Below are 12734 nucleotides of genomic sequence, written 5' to 3' on the forward strand. Positions count from 1 at the left end.
CTTTTCTTTTTCTCTTTTCACCTTTGACGTCTTTGACACTGAAAAATGTAACAACAAACTTAACCTTAAAAAAATTAAATAAACTAAAGTTTGTTTGAAAATGACTAAGCAATGACTCCTCCATCCCACTTTACTCACTCCTCACTTATTCCCTTTCCTCCCTCTCCCCCTTTCCTCCCTCCCCAGATGAGGAGATTATAGTGGTAAAGGTTTTTTATGCGTCTGCATATTCGCTGTATCTTAGCAAATATATTTGCACGAATTTAAATTTATGCATATATATCATATATACACTATATATATATATATATATATATATATATATATATATATATATATATATATATATATATATATATATATATATATATATATATATATATATATATATATATATATATATATATATATATATATATATATATATATATATATATCATATATACGTTAAATCTGTCTAGGGGTGGAAGATTAGGATGAAAATACTGATTCAAGAAGTCAACCTGAAGGCAAAAATGTGCCTTGAAAAGTCTTGCTAATCATTTGCAAATACATATATATAATAGCCTTCCACGGTCACGAAATAAAACAAATGGCTAGAATCTCAATTTATCCGAGACTTAGGCTAATAATGGTGCAATTTAAAATGAATTAATTGAAAAAAAAAAAAAGCCGCGCACCTGTTCAACAAACTACCTGGCCACTGACCTCATTTCGCCCCCCTGAGTTCCGAAATACCGCAAATGGGTCACTCACCTGAACGGGCACCCGTCATTCAGTTTATGATCCCTCTCTGGACCCGTCGGGCCATAAATCTTCTATTTTGGGGCAACGATTGCCAGGTGGAATCCGGAGTCATCAGTCATGTGGCAAAAACAGATTACCATACTAATGAGAATTACGTCCGAATTTAGACTGGCCAACTTTTTTCATGGAACGAGCGAGGTAAGAAAAAAAAAAAAAATTGGTGACGACAGTAACAGAAGTGACAGTAGTAGTCGTATACAGTAGAAGCGAAAACAGAAATAGAATTTTAGTGCTGTTCTATACGATAAAGAAAATTTATAAGAAACAAGAAAGTTCAGAGACCGCAAACCTACGCCAAGGCTGGACAAATCCACGCACATGAGCCAAATGATCCCCTCTCTACAAGAGATGCATTTCCATCTCTCCCAGAGACTATTAATCACTTGTCACGGGGCTCACCTTTGGTCAAATATTCGTGTAAAAGTCTGCGCATAAGTTTTTGGTCGTCTACTAACAAACATCCGGAAATGCTGACAGACAAGCAATCCAAACACCAACCTTCCCCCCCCCCGGGGTAAAGAAAGAAATTGCAGACCATTACAAAGGTAAAGCATGAATATGTTCCATCCGTTCTCTTTGGTTTTTCATCTCATTCAAGGAAAAACCCTTCAGGCAAAATCTGAGAGTCTAAGAATTTGACTTGGTGGTCTTGTCACACTACTTTTATAAGAATAATGATATGGTCAAACAAGAACCACAATTTTATTTTATTTTTATCCCACTTCTTTATTTTAAATGCAAAGCCTATGGATTCCTTTTTCTGTTTCTACTTACAAATATGTATAAACATACGAGTATACGTCATTTCAAAACAGAGCCTATGAATACCGTATGCCTTCCTGTCTTTGCACTTAAACAAATATGAATAAACACATACAAAATCAAATATGCAGCAAATATTCACAAGAATTAATAAAACAATGTGATGCACCGAACATAAAGCTAAATAAATGACGAAAACATAAAGTAACTTTTCTATTGCAGAAATTCAACTCTGAATTTCTGAAAAGCATTCAGCAGAAGAAGAAGAAGAAGAAGAAGAAGAAGAAGAAGAAGAAGAAGAAGAAGAACACAAAAAAGGACACAGATGTGGGTCTCCAAATTTAAAACAGAAAAATGCAGCAAACTTTTTCGAACGATACCCGAAACTTGAATTGCTAATTAAGACGTCCTTCTGAATATTACATGGCCAAAAGTAGACCTTGTACCGGCTCTTTACATTTGTTGTGATCAAACACACGTTGTTTATTTTCCTTTTTTTTCGGGATAACAAATTACACGAGAAATTATTCTTGAAGCCAAGTTTTCCTGAGCTATTGGTTTCTGCAGAGAAGTTTCGATATTTTTTAAAGATAATTATTGGCCCAATTAAGCTAATCTCATTATTAAATCCAGACAAGGAAGTAATTATGGCGATTGATTTAAACTTTCGCCAAACAGAGAGAGAGAGAGAGAGAGAGAGAGAGAGAGAGAGAGAGAGAGAGAGAGAGAGAGAGAGAGAGAGGCTTCTGATTAGATCGTGTGCAGTGAATGTTTAACAACTGAGCATGAGTAATTTGCCATTAATTAATAATAACCCTCAATATCAAAAGCAGGAATTAAGACGATAGAAATCATTACCGCACTAATATGAGGCAGTATGTGAAGAAATATATCGTAATGAATTATTATTATTATTATTATTATTATTATTATTATTATTATTATTATTATTATTATTATTATTATCAGAAAACACAGCTATGGAGCAAGCATAAAAGGACATTAAATTGTAAAGCAAGTTTCACAGAACTGGATTTTAAATGGGAAAGTTAGAGAAAACACAGTGAGGAAAGTAAAATAAAAATGACTCAACAAGAATAAAAATTTATGAAGAGATAATAAACTGCAATATAGGAATGACAGTCTATGGAACGGTTTAGTTACATGTTATTCAAAAAGACGAGTAAACATTTAACTTAACTGATATAAGATAATTTCCCTTTAACAAAGATTGCAAGGGAAACTTTTTATTTCTGTCCGATTTCATGAATAATATACACTGTATAGACAATACTCGAGTAGTATGAATGATGAAACAACGTAAATATTTGACAATTATTAACAATAACAATAATTAACAATTACAGGGACTTTCGAATGTCATAGGACGATTGTTTAGATCTTTTGCCACCTCCTGAAAATATATAAGTCACCCCAGTTCAAATATTTTTACGAACGATGGTCAAGATATTTAGACATTCCCACAAAATGAGGAGATCTGTGCTTACTATCTACTGAAGATCAGAGCTTTATCACAGCATTGCCCTAAATAACAAAACAAAATGTACTTTAAAATGTAGAATGGTTTCTAGAACATTATATGATCCATGTATAACATTTTAACATGACCTGCATTGTATTCCGAGCTTTCATGCACTTTGCAATTCAGGAAGTACTCCATGTAATGGCGCTATTCATACGTTAAACTTGGGCGTCGAAGTGCTTTTTTTATTAACTATACGGTAATATTCATACTGTTTTCAATAAATGTCATTTTTCATTATGATACCAGTAATCACGCTGGCTTTAACGTTATTTAAATTATCCTTCTCATTTTTTTACAGATAGACATACATTTTTTTGGTATTAAAAGGAAAATATATTCGTTTTCATTGCTGATAAAAAGACTGTTTACAAGTTGGTTAAAACCCCTTTTGATTGCTACTCAAAATACAGCTACCTTTCGACTGTGTTAAAAAAAACTTTATGTTATCGAATATCTCTTTCCTGTCATATATTTTGCACAAGCGATTTCTTTTTCTCTTTTTTTTTTTTTTACAGCAAACGTTCTTTTTCGTATGGATACGCTCTACTTTTATTTCGTTAAAAACAAACTATTTTTGTTGGATAAACGCTTTCTTATTTTTTTGCTTCCAGTTAAAAGAATAGATCTAAGAGCAATTCCCTGTAGAGACAGAAACACTGTGCCAGTGTACACATACACACACACAAATACACATATATATATACATATATATATATATATATATATATATATATATATATATATATATATATATATATATATATATATATATATATATATATATATATATATATATATATCTAGAGAGAGAGAGATATAGAGAGAGAGAGATATTGTCTGAGAGAGAGAGAGAGAGAGAGAGAGAGAGAGAGAGAGAGATCATATAAATAAACACATGAATATCAGGACATACTGAACACTGTACTAATAAATTTGCTGACAGCATGAAATAAAAAAAAAATATATAAAAGTAATTAGATAAAAAGTAACTCCTTAGACCCCCGTAATGTAAGACAGAGAGAATTAGCTTTTCATTTTATTCATTGTTATGCCTTGGCAGAAGCCCCATCATGGAAATTAAATTACGTGATCGGGGGAAGAATTGAAGAGAGAAAACTGTCCTTTTTTATCCAACAGTTCGGCGATTAATCAATTGGGGGAACGGGGCTATAATATATATATATATATATATATATATATATATATATATATATATATATATATATATATATATATATATTATATATATATATACATATATATACATATATTATATATATACTTTTCTCACGCAAACAATAATTCAGTCAGATGCTAATAAAGTAACTGGAAGATCGTGGACGCAAATTCTGAGATCAGAACCACACGAACATGGATGAGCGCCCATCACTTTTAACCGATTTCATTCGGCGCTTAAAACGACCGAAGGTGAAATGAGGCATTTGAACTGAAGAGTTGTATTCACTGTCGTCCTGAATCTCCATATGGGAACAGAGAAATAAAAAGTTTATGGGAACTGGAATATAAAATTTGGGCCAGAGGCCAAGTGCTCAACCTCTGAGGTCATTCAGTACTTAGAATAATGTTGAAGCAATTGTTAGGACAGGGTGAATATTTTTTTCCACATTAAATAAAAAAAGGGAAATCTCAATAATGATTCCAAAGACATCCTTTTGTAGCTGTCATAAAAGGTAGACTTCCATTCATTTATAATGCAAATGCTGATCATTCAAGAATTTGAAAATACCAACATTTCACGGAGAGCTGATAAATGCTAATAGACATTCATATTGTAAAAGGCCAATTCTCTTTTGTAAAACAAGAACAAACAGTTTCGTTGCATAAAAGATTAATTGCGCTTGTTAATGAGGTGCTTGATTAACGATATAAATTAAAAATAAACGGGAAGAAAAATTTATTTTTCTTCTCATTTGATAAACTTAAGTGTAATAATGATGCTGATTATCTGCTTGACTTGAACAATACACTCCACTCCAAAGTCAGGCCAAATTAATTCTCTCGTTCAGTCTTCACAAAACAACAGAAAACGGCAGAGGATGACTTTCACGATTAAGAGAAAACGACATCACCGGCAACTTAAACGAATTCGCAAGGAAACAAAGCCTGCATTTTCATTGCCTTCTGCGACACGGAAACTCTGCTGCTGTTGTTGTTGTTGTTGACCTGAATTCCTGATAATCCGTTCCCAATAAAATCGTTTTCTTTCAAAGCTTTCGTTAAGGCTGGCTCATCCTGCTCTGAAAATTAAACTAAATCTAAATGCGTGCGTCCCATTTTGTTCCCCTTTCTCTCTCTCTCTCTCTTTCTCTGTATATATATATATATATATATATAAATATATATATACATATATATACATATATTTATATATATATATGATTATATATACATATATATATATATATATATATAGAGAGAGAGAGAGAGAGAGAGAGAGAGAGAGAGAGAGAGAGAGAGAGAGAGAGAGAGAGGAATAATAAGGGACGCACTTCTTTAGAATTAGTTCATTTCTTTATATTATTATATATATAGATATATCTAGATATATATATACATATATATGTATATATAATTGTTTTTCAGACTTTAATTTGTAAGACTGCCTGAGTTCATACATTTATATCTAAACGTACTTTTAAATCATAAGAATAATGGGAACTGATATTTCTCGAAAGGAATGTACAACTAACATATTTGTGACTTGTGGTTTGAAAATTAAAGAGATTAACATATAGCTTTCTGTGGACACCAAGGTTAGGCTAGTTTTATCACGGTAAGATCATGCAACTTTAGGTTATATTACACTGGGTTAAGTTTCATCGTATTAATAGTATTACATCTACACCATAATAACGATCAATTTCCTGCATATTTCACTGTCAACAATATATATATATATATATATATATATATATATATATATATATATATATATATATATATATATATATATATATATATATATATATATATATATATATATATATATATATATATATATATATATATACATATATATATACATACACACACATACGTAATACACATACGTACATACGCACGCTCGTGTTGCTACTGGTACCCTGTCACTACTGGGTCAACCTTACGTATGTACTAATGCTGATCATGGTAAATTACCTAAAAATACAATAAATGCGTTTTTTGAGACGAATTTTCATGACCGCTCTCTATACTTGAAGATAGCCACAAGGTAAATATCGCTGTCCGATAAGTTATTTTGCTGGAAAAAATTTTAAAATTTTTTCATTCAATTGTAAAATATATTATATAATTAGCAATGTAAATGAATTTGCAGTAAACCTGGTTTAGGCATTGTTTCCTTTTTTCCCTCATGACGGTAGCCGACAGAGCACTATCGAAAATCCTTAACAAATAATACCAACAGATTTTCAATAATCCCTATCGACTGTTACTGAACGATCCACCCTTTTAACTATCCAGTTATTCGTAGCACGTTGCACACGGCAAATTAAAACCCATCACTAAATAAAAATAAATGTGTCGAGCTAATACCACATCTTACAAAAAAAATAATAGGGAGGGTCATTCTCGGGACAATTTTACAAGTTTCTCGTGAGCGGAGCAAAGAAAGAACAAGCAACGGTGCAAATGGCGCTTGCCTACTGAATCAATGCGACTGCTAACGCTTAAAAGGCAGAGAAGTTAACCCCGCTTGCCTATCCCGAGCCTGTAAAATTCCAAGCCGATCTGAAGCTTATAACGAAAGCACTGAATCCGAAATATGTAAAAAAAAAAAAAAAAAAAAGAGTATAACTTTGTTTGGCCTAGGCCTAACCGCATTACAGAGTTATTGCACCATTGTGTATGCTAGAACATGCAACACAACATAAGATATTGCAACATTATGTAGCCTGGACATAATTACGCTATATTAACAAAACGTACTATAGACCAAACCACAAGGCAGCGCTATTACAACATTATGTTGCCTAGACTAAACCACATTATGTGCCTGAACCAAACCATACGGCAAGGGAGCTATTGCAACACTATGGACAAGGAGTAACCTAAACTAACCAACAATGCACCTTTTTTTTATAAAGGCTAATTACCTGTATTTGATTGTTGAATTGATTCCACATTTATAAAGATAAAAACTGAAAATAAAACATGGGCTATACAACTGTAGATAGTACTTACCAGTTCTGGCAAATCACGTTTACGGGTTTGGCTATCAGACCGATGCAGCTTTTCCCATGCCGGTTGTCAATGCACAACCATGGACGATCCGTATGAGTTCCAAAAAAGGACAGTTTTATGAATTGCCGCTTAATCTCACTGCTTGGATGTAGGTGCGCGATTTCATCACAAAAAGTCACTTCACCAATTTGAAACTACACGCCACACCGTCAATATCGCAGTTTCACTATGAAGCCATGGCGTTGTTTACCCAAACATTAGACCTAGCGAGTGTTTAATTTCAGTTTGAACTTAAGCTAAAAATTGTACTATTCAAAATATCTAAATAATACCTTTATAACATTTAAATACAAATGGTAAAAATGTTTAAGTGTCATTTGATATTTTTTTACGACATTTTATGTACACAGTAACTTCAGTTGCTGATACTACGGTCACCAAAGGCCCAACACGTCTGTTCGAGCCAAGCTGCCAGTTCTGTTGCCACTGTTAGCTTTCTGAATATGTAGAAGGTGAAGTTACCATCGATTGGTTAACAGAATATGTAGAAGTTGAAGTTATCATCGATAGGTTAACGGTAAGAGACTGATCTATTAAGTGATTTAACTTTATAAATTGTCGTCAAAACAACTACACTTTTTGCAAAATATGGAAACTACTCTGATTTTAAAAATGCTGAAAGAATTTTAAATTCTTTATTAAACTCGTTTTGCAATTTAACATTTATGGATTTTTTTAGCGTGGTTTTTCAACAATTAAAATTTTGATACCTTTGATGTTTTAAGGATGAAGCTGATATTGAGAGGAGGACGCAACAGACATCTGCCTGCCATTTCCGGTATTGAAATGAAATAAACAAGAGATAAATAAATGAATATTGATTTGATAAAGACTTTAAATTCCGTATGAAGAATCTGAGGGTTTTACAGTAATTTCAAGAAGAAATTTCTGGTCCGTGATGAAGTTTGAAGGCGGTTTCAATTTTTATTTGCTTTTTACAGTTTTACCTCACAATCGCCACTAATTCTTTCATTGGCAGTGTTCGAAATTCATCTTAAAATCTGCAAGCGTCCAGACGATTTCACACCAAGTAGGAGGGCAATTTCATTTCTTGTGATTGAGCTGTCTAAAGTGATTTTTTGATTGATTCAATCAATTTCAACATCAAAAAGTACAAAAAATAGTTGTTGGCATCTTTTCCCACAACTTTTACCAAATTTGGCGCCAATTACAAATTTGGTCCCAGTCCCACAGTCCAAAATTTTGACCTAACCAAATATGGTCATGTTATACATTTTTGGAAAGCTCTTAATGAGCTGATTCATTTTCATATAGAAACAGTGGGTCAGAAATGAGCAGTTTTCAAATTAAGAGGAATTTTATTTATTTAAGATCTTACCCGACAAGAAATATGCTATGAATACAATGATTCTGCAAGGAAATTTAGCTTGATTTTGTTGTTACTGAATCTATACCAAAAAATCTGACATTTAACCATTTATTAGCAAACTTTAAAATGACTAAATTACTAAAATTGCTTAAAAAAAGGTCATATCGCTTTTTTGAACAAACAATAATTACCCTACGCAGACAAACTTCGAGGTATAAAGGTAAAAAAAAAATTTGCCTTTTCAAATCTAATTCTGAGGAGTGGTAATGGATTAGATAAGTTTCCTCTTAGCTTTGAACACATTATGTTATAGCCTGAAAAAAACAACTGTCTCCATGGAAAGTATTTTATAGGTTGCGCAAAGATATATATGCTCCCAATGATATGAGTACGTTAGCAATCATCATCATCACTTAAAATGGTCTCTTAGTCCACATATCGATCCTGTTCCTCATTTTCACACCCTTCACATTTATAAACATCAATACAAACCAAGCTGTGCTTCCTGCATTTGCATCTGTTGGTAATACAACTGGCGGTACAGCACATTGTGAGCTCAGAGAAGATGGAGCTGGAACATTGTCTGTGGTATTTGTCATCAATTTACCATCTGATGAGATAGACCACCCATACTGAGTAGGTTCTGGTAAGCAAAGTGTCGGCTCAAGAGCTGGTTTCAAGATATAGGTGACATAGTGACAGCGTAATATTCTCTGACAAAGTGCTCCTTTTGTTGGTGGGGGTTCCTCAGCACTCTTCTGGCATTGGCTGAAGAGGCAGTATCGGAGGAGAGGAATGTCAGTAACTACATCGGGTTGCGACTTGCAGTACAACTGAAGAATGAATTTGTCAAACTTGTCACAATTTTGAGTAATGAAATCTTTCTCAACGCATAAACCAAGCAGGATGAAGGGTTGCAAATCTTCGACAGTATAATCAGAGGATACGCGATAGCATGCCTTTTTAGACTTGCCGTAGAAACGGCCTATCTGATCATAGCAGCCTGCTAAATATGGAAGATGAGATGCAAAAAATGCCAACATCCACCTTTGAGATTCTGAGGGCCAAAATCAACAGATTCAAAAACAAATTTGCTTCAGACAGTTCGACTGCACGAACCCTCATTTTGCGACATTTGCCCCCTTACTACCGTTCAGCATTTGTCATGTGGCGGTGCGAGACAACAGTTGGTGCTTTATTTCGCGCCCTAACCTGACAACCGGTACAAATTCCTCCAAAAGAGAGAAAACCCTTTTCTGCACAACCGTCCTCTGAGGTCACCTCGGCTCTGTTATGCATCATCAAAGAGAAGCCTAAATAGCCCCTTAATTAACTCCGGATACACGTGACTTACAGGACCATGCACTGAGGGTTCAAAGGCCGTTCCAAACGTGACGAAAAACCGACGAAACACAATGGAGAGACCAAATGGATACACTCCTCAGTAGGAGGAAGAGGCGGAGGCGGGGTTGGAAGGGAAGTGTGGGAGAAGGAAGGTGTTGTCCACTAAGTGGCGCCGACATCAAAGCGCTGTTTTGAAACGTATTGCTCCGCTGGGTTTTGAAGAGGCGGTGTTTGCTTTGATGGAAGGTGGAAAATTAGAGGTACAGAATTCTTTTAGTCCTTCTGACGTCACAAATATATATATATATATATATATATATATATATATATATATATATATATATATATATATATATATATATATATATATATATATATATATATATATATATATATGCTTGAAAATCACAGTAGGTGCACGTGACTTCAGTGTATAAGAGAATCCTGCAGGATACATATACATACATACGTATATTTGTATGTATATATGCTTAGGATGGACACCGGAATGCCAATACCTTCTGCCTCCTTCTATGCAGATTCCCTTTAAAATGGTTGACCTGTGATGACCACAAGAAATAATACTGTCACTCCGAATATGAACCAAATACCGAATCAGGATATTCAGACGCAATGCTTTGACCTGTCAGAACTTTGAACATTATTCGAGGAAATCCTCCGAAGATTCAGGGATAATTTTATCACCGTAGTTTTACTGTTACGGCATGGGAAACACGAGACTGATGAAACTCTGATTGGGAGTGGCAGCAAAAATCCTTATTAAAAACAAGAGCAAATTTCCACTTGTTGCAGGGTATTGCAACGTCTTCAGATCTCTCTCTCTCTCTCTCTCTCTCTCTCTCTCTCTCTCTCTCTCTCTCTCTCTCTCTCTCTCTCTCTCTATATCTATATATATATATATATATATATATATATATATATATATATATATATATATATATGTACATATATATTTAAAGGACATATATGCATTTCACAGCTTCAATGCTTTAAGATGTCATCGTGGAAAGTTGGTGTGAGATGGTACTGATGCCATCACAAAAATCTTTGTATTCAGCAAATAATCCTGCGCGAGAAGCTCATTCAGTGATCTCCGAGGTTATATATTTTATCACCTAAAAGTGAGTTTTGATCTGCATTAACGTGATAGGCAGTTGTCCAGTCATAACTTTGGAGTGGTTCCACTTTGAAAATCGGCAGAAGAGTCTCAAATCTTTGTTTTTATGGGAGAAAATTGAACTTGTGATTTTTACCATGACTTTCTAATCATTATGAACTTTGAACTGGTGTGGGAAATTTAATATGAATATTCATACCTCTTTATATTATTATTTTGTTATGTTACGTTTGCCATATCTTGGCTATGCATTTTACACTTTCCATTATTGTGTTTTGTATTTCATATTTTTGGGAGTTTTCTATCATGTTTAATTCTTTCTGACAGATGTCTGTGGACTTGGGAGTTTGAAAAAGGACATGCAAATCATTTGCAATGTCAATCTCTTTATGTGGTAGACTGTTTTTTTTTTTTGGGGACATGACTTTAGTTATTGATTTGGGAGGATGTGTGATTTTGGGATTTCCAGGCTATTAGCTATAATGAGACTCTTTAATCAGAAGTGTTTTCAGTTTAGAGTTTAGTTATCTCTCGATAATTCATTTATTATGCATTTTAATCTTTGTTTTGTTTTATTCATTTCTTGTTGGGTTATTTGAATAATAAACCTATTTTTGTAGAAACGATTGTGTTTCTTTAAATAGTCCATTTAGTTGCTTTGAGAAAATGAGTGAGGTTAGGGTGGATGAGCTTTGGTAAACGATGAGAGAGAGAGGGATTCGGGCGGAGAGAGAGAGAGAGAGAGAGAGAGACACAGAGGGGTAAAAATGCGATGTGATCATGGGTTGCACCTTCATACAAGTAGATCGCTAAGATTACGCTATACACTTTCAAAAAAAGTGTTGATTCTGTTCCTGTAACATATATACAAATATATGTACACACATACAGTATATATATATATATATATATGTATATATATGTATATATATATATATATATATATATATATATAATATATATATATATATATAAATCTAAATCAAGAAAATATGAAACGTGATGAATATATAATTAAGGCAATGAATAGATAAATATAGAAGGCAATGAATATATAAATTAAGGCAAAGCATTGCCTTAATTTATATATTCATTTATATATATTTATATATTCATTTATATATTCGTTTCTCTTTCCTTTATATATATATATATATATATATATATATATATATATATATATATATATATATATACATATATACATATATACATATATACATAAACCATCACAACTGGCAAGAGTGAAACATGTTTTGGAGGACCTCCCAAAAGGAAGCCACCGGGATGTAATTAGTTCGCAGGATGACACCTACTTAGAAACAAAGATTCTTTGTCTTGCTCTCTTACAAGACGCTCACACAATCAAGTACGCACGAGCGCACACGCACACTTACACACACACACACAGACTCACACAGAATGTATAACATAATAAGTTGATGTAACAAGATGCTCGCTCTTCAGTGACAAAGTGTATCCCGGAGGAATTTCTCTTTTTATTTTCTTTGGGTTTGACTCAAAATAACAGGCGCCACATTTTT

The 12734-nt window shown here is 33.4% G+C and overlaps 1 long non-coding RNA gene across 1 annotated transcript in view; it reads right to left on the reverse strand.

Annotated features, from left to right (window-relative positions):
* Positions 1-7598, reverse strand: part of LOC136842471 (uncharacterized) — a 259774-nt gene extending 252176 nt beyond the window's left edge. The window contains exon 1 of the long non-coding RNA XR_010854227.1: positions 7319-7598. This is a non-coding gene — a long non-coding RNA (uncharacterized lncRNA). The remainder of the gene's footprint in view (positions 1-7318) is intronic.
* Between the last annotated feature and the right edge of the window lie 5136 nt (positions 7599-12734).

The sequence above is a fragment of the Macrobrachium rosenbergii genome, chromosome 10, assembly GCF_040412425.1.
Source record: "Macrobrachium rosenbergii isolate ZJJX-2024 chromosome 10, ASM4041242v1, whole genome shotgun sequence".
NCBI classification, from domain to species: domain Eukaryota; kingdom Metazoa; phylum Arthropoda; class Malacostraca; order Decapoda; family Palaemonidae; genus Macrobrachium; species Macrobrachium rosenbergii.